Here is a 15352-nt window from a genome sequence, read left to right as displayed (position 1 = left end):
TACTCATTCTTTACCCAAATTCAAATTTAATAGAGCAGCTTGTGGTTCTTTATCAATAAATTGATTCATTGCTGTTAGGATAAAGTGCGTGAAACATGTTTGACATTTGTACTTGCACATAATATGACTGAGCACTATTTTTCCTGGCTCTAAAGATTTTTTTTTTTATTCTGGTCTTAGACTCCTTTGTTCAGGGTATAAAAGTCAATGAGGCCCATAGTCACATTTATACTACAGAGAAAGTCATTAGGAAATGATGTGCTTATCAATGATTTTCATAGCCTATTAGATGTTGGTCTTAAGCAGTAAGAGCGATAAATTTGAACATGGTAACAGTACTGAAGATTGCTTTTAAAAAATACACAAATTGCTTTTGCTTGTTTATAAAATATCTTTTCAGAGATTTCTCTGGACTCCTTACTGTAGCCATACAAGTCAGAAGGAAGGCAGATTTGGGAGCTCTAATTTGAGAACAAGTTTCTGTTGAGAGACTGAGTCACTGGTATTCAAAGATGAACAACCCAAACAGAGCTTTTCTGACATTTCTGCACATTCCTACACTCTGGCAAAGATGCTCACTGATGCTTTGAACCCCGTATTCCAATGTAGTTAAACAACCTTGTAGATCTAATGGGGCTTCCCTAGTGGCTCAGACCATAAAGAATCCACCTGCGATGCCATATGGGACAAGCCCCAGGCTGGGTACCAAAAGTGATGAGATAATGAAAGGTGCTGGAACCTCAAGGAGGTGACAACCCAGTTTGTAGAGATTAGCTTGGTACCAGGGGGTCTGGCCCCAGGGGATTCTTTGCTTTCCTTAACTCCTCCCATACCTGCTCCCATCAGTTCTATTAACAGCTGGAGCTCAAAAACTTACCCTGAATCTGTCCACTGCTCTCTCTTCACCACCATCATCCAGGTCCAAGACATAGACATTTCTTGTCTGGATATGGATGATGGCTGCCAATGGTCTCCCCAGTTCAGCTCTGGGGCCCTGTAGTAAGTTGAATAGTGTCCCCCAAAGACATCAGGTCTTTCACATGTTGCTTTTTTTGGGAAAGGGTCTTCACAGGTGTTATTAAGTTAACAACCTTGAGACTGAGAGATTATCATGAATTATCAGGGTAGGACTGTGTGTGTGTGTGTGTGTTAGTGGCTCAGTCCTGTCCAACTCTTCACGACTCCATAGATTGTAGCCTGCCAGACTCTTTGGCCCATGGAATTCTCCAGGCAAGAATACTGGAATGGGTAGCCATTCCCTTCTCCAGGGGATCTTCTCAACCCAAGGACTGAACCCTGCTCTCCTGTGTTGCAGGCAGATTCTTTACCATCTGAGCTACCATCAGGGTAGGAGCTAAATGCAATCACAAGTGTCCTTATAAGAGGGAGGCAAAGGGAGCTTTGACACATGGAGAAGAGAAGGCAATGGGATGGCAGAAGCAGAGGCTGTAGTGATGCAGCCACAAGCCAAGGAGTGCCAGCAGTCACCAGAAGCTGGAAGAGGCATCTCCTGCCATGTGAGGACACAGAAAGAAGATGGCCATCTGTGAACCAGGAAGCCAGTTCTCCCCACACACTGAATCTGCCAGAACCTGGATCTTGGACATCCCAGCTTCCAGAGCTGTGAGAAATACACATTCTGCTGTTTATAAACTGTGTTATTTTGTTTTAGCAGCTCAAATGGACTTAGACATTCTCTCTCACTATTCTTTCTAAAATAGCAACCGAGTCCTTTGCTATGACTCCACTCTTTTTAAATTCCCTACATAGCAGTTAATTAATATGTTTCTTGTGTATTTGTTGGTGCATTTATTACTTATCTTTTCCTCTTATCCTATAAAGTTTGTGAAAACTTTTCTGTGTTGACTATCTTTGAATCCCCAATGCCTCAAATATCACGGGGCACATACTGGCGTGGGTGCCTGCGTGCGTGCGTACTCAGTCATGTCCGACTCTTTGCAATCCCATGAACTATAGCCCACTAGGCTCCTCTGTCCATGGAATTTTCCAGACAAGAAAACTGGAGTGGGTAGCTATTTTCTACTCCAGGGCATCTTCCTGACCCAGGAATCGAACCCTTGTCTCTTGCATCTTCATCGCAGGTGGATTCTTCGCCACTGTGCCACCTGGGAAGGCACATACCGGCACTCATGGAATATTTGTGGAATGAAAATGAAGGGGAGAAATAAGTGCAATAGCAGGATCTTTAAAGAGTGTCATGGGAGCACAGAAGAGAGAGGGCTTTTCTAGCCTCATAGCCTAGACGCTTTATCAGGTAATTGCTTCCTGGAGCTGTCATAAGGACTAGATTGATGAATAGCCAGCCTGTGTGCTCTGTGACGTGGTCTAACAAAGTAAACTCCTGACAAAGCCTAAAGACACACCAGTCTTCCTGCTAACAATTATCTGTTGCTAGTTGCCACCAGAATCCTTTTTTAAATTTTTGAAATGGTCCAAAGTGCACCTGGCTCCCTGCTGTCAGACACAGCTGCACCCTTCACAGTCTCACGTGTGTCTGCAGCCTCCAACTGCCCTCACCCTTTGCCCCTCCGCCACAGCTCAGAGGCAGCTAGCAGATCTTTGTCTTTGAGTAGTGGAAGGGGCAGAAATTGCTTATGCTTTTCAACCCAGAAATATACTTTTGTCTAAAGAATCCCACTGAATTCCTAAATCCTGGGGTGCTTTGGAAGTCTCTGGAGATGAGTCCTCCTATATTCTGCCTATGGAACCTCATCTTATCCCTCTTATCCACATTTTGTCCCTGGGGTATTTTGTCGTGCTCAAATAGATCAAGTGTAGACACCTGTCGTCTTTGGCTAAATCCTGTAGGGAGCTCTGAAAAGACCCAATGCTGCGTGGGATCCATGAATGAATGGTAGCCCCGGCATCACCTGGGAGCTTATTAGAATTGAAGACCCAAGACTTCCTACATTAGAATCTGCATGTGATTCAATCTCCAACCAATTCATCCAAGCCCGAAAGTGTAAGAAGCAGTTGTATTAAATATACCTTGGAGCTGTCTTCATCAGGCACAAAGGAGTTCCTGTATCTGCCAGTGCCAATACAGGACTGCTCCCAGGAGGAGTGAATTCTTCCCGGGGGGCATCTGGTTTACCAAGTGCAGTAGGCAGGTGAACTTGGGCAACCTGAGGGTAGTCTTCCAACAAAGAAACAGAAGCTGGGTGCTGGGAGGGAAGGCATAACTAGGGAAAATAAAAAAGGAATCGAAGAGAGTGTGGGCAGAGCATGGATTCTGCTTGCCACACCTCTCATAGGAACAGCTTGGATCCAATCTCATCTCTCCTGACTTTATCCATTACTGCCCACAGTAACCTCCTCTGAGAGGAAGTGAAAATGCTTGAAACAAAACATCCTCTCAACTAGCAGCCAGGCTGCCAGCCTTAAAACAAGTGTGTCCAGGTTGGAGGAAGAGAGAGAGACAGTCCTAGCAAAGCTAATTTCTTTCTCAAAAAAAGTAAGTAGTCTGTTGCTAAAAATGTCTACAATGTTGGTGTTGTGTGAATGTTCATAGGTGCTTAACTGTGTCTTAGAAACTGAAGATCTGGAGCAGGAAATGGCAACCTACTCCAGTATTCTTGCCTGGAGAATTGCATGGACAGAGGAGCCTGGTGGGCTACAGCCCATGCAAACAGTCAGACACGACTGAGTGACTAACACACAGAAACTAAAAAGGGTTTCCTTTTCTCCACACCCTCTCCAGGATTTATTTTTTGTAGATTTTTTTATGATGAACACACTGGTGTGAGACGATACCTCACTGTAGTTTTGATTTGCTTTCTCTAATAATTAGTGATGCTGAACATCTTTTCATGTGCCTCTTGGCCATCTGTACGTCTTCTTTCGAGAAATGTCTATTTAGATCTTCCACTCATTTTTTGATTGGGTAGTTGTTTTTTTTTAATATTGAGCTGCAGGTGTCGTTTGTATGTTTTGAAAATTAAGCCCTTGTCTGTTGCTTCATTTGGAAATATTTTCTCTCATTTTGAGGGTTGTCTTTTCATCTTGTTCATTTGCAGAGATGTGGATGGATCTAGAGACACAATGATTTAAGTCAGAAAGAGAAAAAACAGATATATTAATCTGTATATGTGAAATCTAAAAAAAAGGGTACAGATGAGCCTATTTGCAAAGCCAAAATAGAGACACAGATGAAGAGAATAAATGTGTGGACACCAAGGGGGGATGAATTGGGAGATTGGGATTGACATATATATACACTAATACGTATAAAATAGATAACTAATGAGAATTTACTGTATAGCACAGGGAACTCTACTCAGTGCTCTGTGGTGACCTAAATGGGAAGGAAATCCAAGAAAAGAAGAAATATATGTATACGTATGGCTGTATACACATGACTAAACAACTATACTCCAACTGTTGTTTAGTCACTAAGTCATATTTGACTCTTTGGACCGCATGGACTGCAGATTGCAAGGCTATTCTGTCTTCCACTGTCTCCCAGAGTTTGCTCAAATTCACGTCCATTGAGTTGGTGATGCTATCTAACCTATCTCATCCTTTGTTGGCCCCTTCTCCTCCTGCCCTCAGTCTTTACCAGCATCAGGATCTTTTCCAATGAGTTGATTCTTTGCATCAGGTAGCCAAAGTATTGGAACTTCGGCAATAGCAACAATTCTTCCAATGAATACTCAGGGTTGATTTCCAATAAAATTAACAAAAAAAGAAAGTGAAGACTGTAAGTTTTTGAGGAAATAAAGCTACCTGGCATTCTTTCTTTATGGTAATCTCCTCACATTAAAAATAATAATAAGTTGCATTAGTTTTTTTTTAGAGAGAGGAGGTAGATTAAGATAATATGGTTAGTTTTTTTTAAAAATGGATTTATTGAAGTATAATTTACATTCAGTAAAAAAGTCACCCTTTAAAACATACAGTTCTCTGAATTTTAACAAATGTTGACAGTTGTATAATCACCAGAACAATGAAACAATAGTACAGTTTTATCCGAATAAAAAACTTTCCTTCTGCCCCTTTGTAGGCATCTTTTTCTTTACCCCTTTTTCTTTTCTAATTCTTGGCTACTGCTAATCTGATTTCTGTCTCTACAGTCTTGGAGTATCTCCATATGGTATTGTTTTGCAGAATATCATAAAAATGGAATTAAGCATTTGGTAGCTTTTTGTGTCTTGTTTCTTTCACTTGACATAATGCTTCTGAGATTTACTCACATTGTGTGCGTAGGTATGTATATAGCTTAACTATTTCTTCTTATGCTGACTTATACTCTGTACCAAGATTTGTTCATCCATTCACCAATCAACGGACATTTGTATTGTTTCCACTTTTAGCTATTAGGCAAATTCGGCTATGAATATTTGTGTATAGTTTTTTGTGTAAACACGTGTTTTCATTTTTCTTGGATTACCATCTAGAGTAAAATGGCTGGATCATATGGTAGCTGTATGAATTTTGTAAAAAAGAAAAATAATTAATTTATTTATGGCTGTACTTGGTCTTCCTTGCTTTGGAAGGACTTTCTCTAGTGGCGAGCAGGGGCTACTCTTCATTGTGGTACTCAGGTTTCTTGTTGCGGTGGCCTCTCTTGTTGCAGAGCACAGGCTCTAGGCACACAGGCTTCAGTAACTGTGGCTCCTGAGCTCCGCAGCTGTGGCTGGTAGGCTCTAGAGCATTGGCTCAGTGGCTCTGGTGCATGGGCTTATTTGCCCCATGGCATGCGGAATCTTCCCAGACCAGCGATCGAACCCGTGTCCCCTGCGTTGGCAGGCAGGTTCTTATCCACTGCACCACCAGGGAAGTCCGTAACTGTATAAACTTTTAAAGAAACTACCAAGCTGTTTCACAAGCTGATTGTACTATATCACATGGTCACCAGCAGAGGATGAGAGTTTCAGTGGCTTCACGTATTTGATAGTGCTTGGTACTGTCAGTCTCCCCTCTGTAATTTTAGATATTCTAACAGGTGTGTAATAGGTCTCACTGTAGTTTAACTTACGTTTTCTTCATGACTACTGGTGTTGAGCATCTTCTCATATCCTCATTGGCCTTTCCTCTTTTCTGTAAAGTATTCAAATGAATTTTAAAAATGGAATTGTTTTCTTATTAAATTCTGAATTGTGATAGATCTTTTATATTCTGGTTACCTTTCTTTTATCAGATGCATGCTTTGAAAATATTTTCTCTCAGTCTCTGTCCTACCATTTTCTTAATGTCTTTCAAAGAGCCGAAGTTTTTTGGTTTTGTTTTTCTCTAAAACTTTTAATTTTGTATCAGAGCTTAGCCAACTAACAACATCGCTTGGATAGTTTTAGGTGGACAGCAAAGGGACTCAGCTGTTCTTAGAAGTTTTTTTTTTTTCTCTTTAATCTGTTTCTTTTTTAAAAATGGAGCTAAAATTCTGTTTTAAAGTATACAATTCAGTTGTTTTTAGTATATACACAAAATCTTACAACCACCATCACTATCTACAGGACATTTTAATCCAAAAAGAAACCTCAGACCCACTGGCGGTCACTCCTTGTCCCCTCCTCCACCTGGATCCTGGCAACTGCTAATCTACTTTATCTCTTTAGATTTGCTTATTTGGGATATTTTATATAAATGGAATCACAATATGTGGCCTTTGTTTTCTGGCTTCTATTACTTCGCATAATGTGTTCAAGATTCACACATGTTGTAGCATGCATCATTCCTTTTACAAGCTGAATAGCATTTCACTGTAGAGTTATAACCTACTTCATTTGTTTATCAGTTGATGGACACTTGGGTTGTTTCCCTTTTTGGCTATTATACATAAAGTTGCTATGAACATTGGTGCACAAGTTTATGTGGGGGGACATATGCTTTCTGGGTATATACCTTGGAATGAAATTGCTGGATCATATGGTAATTCTGTCCTTTATGGTGCCCATCTTTGCATGAAATGTTCCCTTGGTATCTCTAATTTCCTTGAAGAGATCTCAAGTCTTTCCCATTCTATTGTTTTCTTCTATTTCTTTGCACTGATCGTTGAGGAAGGCTTTATCTCTCCTTGCTATTCTTTGAAACTCTGCATTCAGATGGGTATATATTTGCTTTTCTCCTTTGCCTTTTGCTTCTCTTCTTTTCACAGCTATTTGTAAGGACTCCTCAGACAACCATTTTGCCTTTTTGCATTTCTTTTTCTTAGAGATGGTCTTGATCACCACCTCCTGTACAATGTCACAAACCTCCATCTAAAGTTCTTCAGGTACTCTATCAAATCTAATCCCTTGAATCTATTTGTCACTTCCACTGTATAATTGCAAGGGATTTGATTTAGGTCATACCTGAATGTTCTAGTGGTTTTCCCTACTTTCTTCAATTTCAGTCTGAATTTGACAATAAGGAGATCATGATCTGAGCCACAGTCAGCTCCCAGTCTTGTTTTTGCTGACGGTATAGAGCTTCTCCATCTTCGGCCACAAAGAATATAATCAATCTGGTTTCAATATTAACCATCTGGTGCTGTCCATGTGTAGAGTCATCTCTTGTGTTGTTGGAAGAGGGTGCTTGCTATGACCAGTGCATTCTCTTGGCAAAATTCTGTAGCCTTTGCCGTGCTTCATTTTGCACTCCAAGGCCAAATTTGCCTGTCATTTCAGGTATAAATAACAGGCTTGACTTCCTACTTTTGCATTCCAGTCCCCTATGATGAAAAGAACATCTTTTTTGTGTGTTAGTTCTAGAAGGTCTTGTAGATCATCACAGAACTATTCAACTTCAACTTCTTTGGCATTAGTGGTTGGGCATAGACTTGGATTACTGTGATATTGAATGGTTTGCCTTGGAAACAAACAGAGATCATTCTGTCATTTTTGAGATTGCACCCAAGTACTGCATTATGGATTCTTTTGTTGACTACGATGGCTACTCTATTTCTTCTAAGGGATTCTTGCCCACAGTAGTAGATACAATGGTCATCTGAATTAATTCTCCCTTTCTGGTCTATTTTACTTCACTGATTCCTAAAATGTTGATGTTCACTCTTGCCATCTCCTGTTTGACCACTTCCAATTTACCTTGATTCATGGGCCTAAAATGCCAGGTTCCTATGCAATATTGTTCTTTACAGCATCAAACTTTACTTCTATCACTAGTCACATCCACAACTGGGCATTGTTTTGTTTTGGCTCCATCTCTTCATTCTTTCTGGAGTCATTTCTCCACTCTTCTCCAGTATCATATTGGGCACCTACCGACTTAAGGAGTTCATGTTTCAGCGTCGTATATTTTTGCCTTTTCATATTGTTCATGGGGTTCTTAAGGTAAGAATACTGAAGTGGTTTGCCATTCCCTTCTCCAGTGGACCATGTTTTATCAGAACACTCCACCATGACATGTCCATCTTGGGTGGCCTACATGGCATGGCTCATAGTTTCATTGAGTTAGACAAGGCTGTGATTCATGTGATCAGTTTGGTTAGTTTTCTTTGATTATGGATTTCATTCTGAAGTGAATGAAACAGAAGCAGAAGATATTAAGAACAGGTGGCAAGAATACACAGAAGAACTATACAAAAAAGATCTTAATGACCCAGATAACCACAGTGGTGTGATTACTCACCTAGAGCCAGACAACATGGAATGCGAAGTCAAGTGAGTCTTAGGAAGCATCACTACGAACAAAGCTAGTGGAGGTGATGGAATTCCTGTTGAGCTATTTCAAATCCTAAAAGATGATGCTATGAAAGTGCTGCACTCAATATGCCAGCAAATTTGGAAAACTCCGTAGTGGCCACAGGACTGGAAAGGTCAGTTTTCATTCCAATCTCAAAGGAAGGCAACGTCAAAGAATGTTCAACTACTGCACAATTGCACTCATCTGACACACTAGCAAAGTAATGCTGAAAATTCTCCAAGCGAGGCTCCAACAGTATGTGAACTTTGAACTTCCAGATGTTCAAACTGGATTTACAAAAGGCAGAGGAACCAGAGATCAAATTGCCAACATCTTTTGGATCATGGAAAAAGCAAGATAGTTCCAGGAAAACATCTACTTCTGTTTTATTGACTACGCCAAAGCCTTTGACTGTGTGGATCACAGCAAACTCTGGAAAATTATTCAAGAGTTGGGAATATTAGACCACCTTACCTGCCTCCCAAGAAATCTGTATGCAGGTCAAGAAGGAACAGTTAGAACTTGTTTCCCATCTACCTGTCATGAAGAGATGGCCCGATGCCATGATCTTAGTATTTTGAATCTTGAGTTTTAAGCCAGCTTTTCACTCTCCTCTTTTACTTTCATCAAGAGGCTCTTCAGTTCCTCTTTGCTTTCTGCCATCAGGGTGGTGTACTGTGCCCTTAAAAAAAAAAAAAAAAAAAACACTTGTCTTTTTATTGTTAAGTTGTAAGAGTTCAGAGAGCAGAAGTTTTAGATACTGGAAAAAATTATGCAATTTTTATTTTATGGTTTGAGCATCTCATGTTCTATATAAGCAATAATTGCCTGACCTAAGGTGGCAAGGGTTTTTCTCCTTTTTTTCCCCCTGTAAGTTGTAATGTTGTTGGTTTTATATTCAGGTTTATGATCCATTTAAGTTGAATTTTGTTTATGATTCTGGGTACAAGTCAAAGTTCATTATTTTTATAAATGAATAAATAAATACTGCAGCACTATTGAAGATACTTTCCATTTACTTTTGATTTATGTTGACATCTGTGTCAATAATCAATGGCCACATATGTATGAGTCTTTTTCTGGACTCTACTCTGTTCCACTGATGTCTAGGTCTACTGGCACACTCATCTCACATTATCTTAATTATTGTAGCTCCTATAGTAAGTCTTAAAATTCAACAGTGTTGGGACTTCCCTGGTGGCCCAGTGGTTAGGACTTTGCCTTCGAATGCAGGGGATGTAGTTTCAATCCCTGGTTCGGGGAACTAAGACTCCACAGGCCTTGAGACCAAAAATCCAAAACATAAAACAAGCAATAAAGACTAAAAATGATCCACATCTAAAAAATCTTAGAACAAAAATCCTAACAACCTAACTGAAGTCAGTATAAATAACATGATGTTAAAAAAAATTCAGTAGTGTTATTTCTTCAACTTTGTTTTGCTTTTCCAAAGTTGTTTTGTGTACTCTAGGTCCTTGGATTTTCCACATAAATTTTAGAATCAACTTCCTGTTTTTAAAAAGAATTTTTAAAAATTTAAAGTAAAAATAAAAAGAATTTTAGAATTTCTGTTTTTAAAAAGCCTGCTAAGTTTTGTTCAGAATTGCATTGACCACATAGATAAATTTGGGGAGAAGTTAACAATATTAACTTTTCTGATCTATGAACATACCCATGAACAGATAGTTCGTTTTTATTTTCGCTTGGCCACGCCACGTGACTTGCAGGAATGAACAGATGTCTTTGGAAGGCTCATTGCTAGTTTCAGTTCTGGTATGTTTATCTCTCATGATTGATGATCAGTCAAAGGGTAATTCCCCTCTTCTTGCAAAGATGGGTTCAGGAAAAGGTTTGTGACTCCATTCTGGCCGTGAGGCTGGAGGGAAATTGGGTCTGAGAGTTCTGGAAACAGTATCTCTGTCCTAAGAAGACACAGGAAGAGAGGCCCCTTTCTTTCTCCGGATGTTGTGATGTCTAGATATGATGCCAGGAATCGCTGCGGTCATCTTATGAGGGGAACCAGAATGAGGCCAAACTGCCAACATGAAGAGGATGACGAAGCAAAGACAGAAAGACCCTGGATCCTGACAACCACGCTGAGCCAGGCTCCAACCAACCTTGGAGCCAATAAGGATGCTTCCTTGTTAGGTGAGAAAAAGATCTTGAGGACAGTCAAGTCTATTTGCATTGGAGTTTTCTGTTATATACAGTGGAAATCATCTAATATGTTATCAAACTGCTAAAACACAGTCCTGGAAAATGTATAAGCTATAAATTCTTCATTTAAAGAATTTGTTGGTTTATTTTTTTTAATCTTTGTTTAAAACTTTGTACTGTTTTCCATTATGCACTCAAAATATGAATTCAGCCTCATTATAAAAGTACAAACAATATAAGCAATATAAACCAACAAAAAGTCAGATGTTGGTGGAAATGTACATTTGTGCAACCCCTGTGGAAAACAGTATGGAAATTCCTTAAAAAAACCTAAAAATAGAACTACTATAGAATCCAGAAATTCCACCCCTGGGTATAAATCTAGAAAAAATGAATACTTTAATTCTAAAAGATACATGCATCCCAATGTTCATAGCAGCCCCATTTACAATAGCCAAGACATGGAAGCGCCATAAGTGTCCACAGACAGATAAATGGGTAAAGAAGATATGGTGTATGTACACAATGGAATATTACTCATCTGTAAAAAGGGTGAAATGATGCTATTTGCAGCAACATGGATGAACTTAGAGATTATCATAAGTAAGTCAGACAGAGACAAATATCATATGAGGTTACTATGTGTAGAACCTAAAAAAAATTATACGATGATACAAATGAACTTATTTTCAAAACAGGCTGATAGACACAGGAAACAAATGTATGGCTACTGAAGGGGCAAGAGGAGGGATATATTAGAAGTTTGGAGTTGACAGAAATGCACTACTATATGTAAAATAGATAACAATGATCCTACAATGTAGCACAGGGAACTTTATTCAATATCTTGTAATAGCCTATAATAGGAAAGAATCTGAAAAAGAATATATATACAAAACTGAATCACTTTGCTGTATACCAGAAACTAAGACAATATTGTAAATCAACTACTCTTCAGTAAAAAAAAGTCGGTTTCCTCTAGCTCTCCCTTCTCCCAAAGGTAACCTGATACCCTTACTGGAGAATAACCATTATTATCAATTTGCTGTGTATCCTTCTGGATTTTTTTCTATGGGTGTTCAGTTCAGTTCAGTTCCGTTCAGTCGCTCAGTCGTGTCAGACTCTTTTCGACCCCATGAATTGCAACACGCCAGGCTTCCCTGTTCTTTGGGTGAGAGATTGACAAATATACGTATTTTAAAAACATAGCTTATTTAAATATTTATAGGTGCAGGTGAATGAATAAAATTTACAAGGAATTTTTTTAAAATACAAGAACTTTTGTCACATGTATATTGAAAGGATTTGGAATGTTTTTCCTTTTACAAGGAGAACATTATGCATTGAGATACATGTGTGAAAGTGAAAGTGTTAGTCACACAGTCATGTCTGACTGCTTGTGACCGCATGGACTGTAAGTTGCCAGGCTCCTCTGTCCATGGGATTTCCCAGGCAAAAATACTGGAGTGGGTTGCCATTTCCTCCTTCAGGGGATCTTCCCACCTCAGGGATTGAACCCAGATCTCCTACACTGAAGGCAGATTCTTTACCATCTGAGTCACCAGAGAAGCCCTGCTGAGATACATATTATATGTTATATCTTACAATCCAGTAGAAAGTCCTGGTAACCTTTAAAAAAGATAAAAATGGAAATCTAAAAAGAAATATGATGATATCATTGAATATTGGTCCATAGTAGTTATAAAATACACTGCTGCTACTGCTAAGTCGCTTCAGTCATGTCCAACTCTGTGCAACCCCATAGACGGCAGCCCACCAGGCTCCCCCGTCCCTGGGATTCTCCAGGCAAGAATACTGGAGTGGGTTGCCATTTCCTTCTCCAACGCATGAAAGTGAAAAGTGAAAGTGAAGTCGCTCAGTCGTGTCCGACTCTTAACAACCCCATGGACCGCAGCCTACCAGGCTCCTCCATCCATGGGATTTTCCAGGCAAGAGTACTGGAGTGGGGTGCCATTGCCTTCTCCATTCATTATTAGAGATATAGTTCCAGACTCTACCAATTCTGTTAGAATTAGACTATTCCACCTGTCATATTCTTGTACCCTTTCCTCAGTTACACTTTTCTTCCACCCATTCTGTCTAGGGCTGTGACTTTACATGAAAAGGAGCTGTTAAAAGAAAGTGTTTAACCACCTTGGGTAATGTAAGTTATTGAGTCAAAACAACCTGGATTAAAAATTCATAGTCCCCCCCCACCGGCAAATTCCAACAGTCTCATTCCCTGAACTACTGTTAACAGTTTGATATGTCATTTTCTTTATCTTCTCTTATGCTGGTGTGAGTGATTGTGTATTGTTGTTGAGTTGCTCAGTTGTGTCGAGTCTGTGACCCCATGTACTGCAGCATTGCAGGCTTCCTTGTCCTTCACCATCTCCCGGAGTTAACTCAAATTCATGTGCATTGAGTCTGTGTATGTATGTGTGTAAAATGGGGTCACGCATTACCATTTAATTTAGAATATGGGTTTGACTAATAAAGACCCAATACAGTGGCTCACACCTAACAAAAGTTCATTTCTCATTTACAAAACAGTCCAGTTTTAAGTGTTAATAGTCTAGGAGATACAGACATTCCCCAGTGTCGGGGACCCTGGAGCCTCCTGGCTTGTAGTTCTGAACTTCCTAGGTATTGTACTCATTTGTAGGATTACTGTCAGTAATTCACTCCAACCTAAGCAAGAAGCAAAAATCTAAGGAGAACACATTTCCCTTTCTAAAGAGAACAACCTTGAAGCTGCACGCATCTCATCAGCTCTCACGCTGTCGGCCGTACTTTAATCACAAACCACGTCTTCGAGGGAGGCAGGAAGAAGCAGTCAGGGATGGAGGGATGCAGACAGCTTCCCGACTGCCTCCCAACGGGACAGAATCTCGGGCACCCTGAGCATCAGCGTGATCATGCCAGATCATTTTTATGAGCAGAGGCTGAGGCTGGAGGACTGCAAGTTCTCTGATTAAAGAATGACACAGAAAGGGCAGAAACAGCAAAGGGAAGGATTGATAATCGAAAATTCAAAACTTCAGAACCATCAAAAATACCATATGCGAGTGAAAAGGCACGTGGTGTGCCGTGAAAACTATTTGCAACATATATAATAGGTCAATGCTTAGTAATCTCAGTATATTAATAGCTCCTACACATATGGAAGAAATAAAGAAATGCTCTAGTTGAAATGGGCAAAGGATATCAGTGACAACTCAGAAAAGGAGAAATACTGTAAGCGAATAAATATAAGGGAAAAATCCTCCAAGCTCTGTATATGGTTTTTAAAAATGCAAATTAAAACAGCAATGGATTACTATTTATCACACAGAGTCTTTGTGTTGAAACTTTATGTATGTTGAGTGTTCTGGGCTGGGAGAAGCGAGGGAGCTTTTTTGGCATTCTCATGCTCTGTTGGTTGAAATATAAATAAAATAACCTTTTGGGAGAGCCATCTGGCAATATGAATCAAAAATCTGTCAAAAAGGACAGATTCAGAAATCCTACATTAGAAACGTGTCCTGGGGAAATAACTGTGTTTTCTAATATTTAGGAGACTCGACACAGAATTGTTTATATAACATGGAAAAACCTAGAAATGACATAAATACCTCACAATAAGGGATTAGATATTTAATTTAATATTTGCCCATACAACAGTTTACTCTGAAGCAATTAATAATTTTGTAAAAGCATATTTATCTTGAAAATGAATGATGATTATGACATATTTTTAAATAGGAAGTTATAAGCAGTATGTTCAATATGGCCTCGCTTTTATAAAAATATCGAGATGGATACACTCAGTTACAAGTCACAGAAAATTCAATTTAAACTGATTTCAACAAGCAAATTTATTGGTTCATCTACCTAGTGACTCCAGAAGTAAGACAGATTTGGGTGTTATCTTAACTTAGCAGCTCTGAAAGCTCTTTGAAAACCTAATTTCTTTTTCTCTCTCTTTTTTAACCTCTGAAGCATCTACTTCCCCTGAGAGCTGGTTTGTCTGGTGGAGGCAAGAGAGCTGCCAATAGCTCCCAGGTCTCTGAGTCCAAACCCAGAGGAGTGAGTGAGTGTCTCCCCTACCTCTGCCCCACCCTTTAGCAAGAGTCCTAGGCTTCCCTCTAATTGGATCATCTTGATCGCGTGACTTTCCTTGTGGTCAGGGAAGAGCTTTGTATTGATGACTTAGGTCTGGGTTAGATGCTGGTCCTTAAAACACTGTGGCAAGAGCATGAGGTGATCGTACTTTCGTTTAGTCAAATTAGGATCTACGTGGGGGCTGAGAGTGGGCAAATCCCAACAAAACTGTGTGAATGTTCCACAATGGTGCGGCATGGAATGTGTGTTGAGAGGCTTACACCAAGATCCACTTAAACACAGAAAAATATCTATACACTGAAGTGCCAACAGAGGTTATCTTCAAGTGGCAGGAATATAAGGAATTAAAAATCTTGCTTTTTAGGTCTGTCTGCATTTTTCAGTTTTGACTGCATGCATGCATGATTTGAATAAATTTTAAAAATGAAAACTCTAAACATAAGGAAAAGTT

Source organism: Bos grunniens, chromosome 2 (genome assembly GCF_055505025.1).
Source record: "Bos grunniens cultivar Pamir isolate PY7600 chromosome 2, Bosgru_T2T1.0, whole genome shotgun sequence".
Lineage (NCBI taxonomy): Eukaryota > Metazoa > Chordata > Mammalia > Artiodactyla > Bovidae > Bos > Bos grunniens.
The sequence above is the reverse complement of the archived record's forward strand: the minus strand, read 5'-3'. Positions refer to the sequence as shown.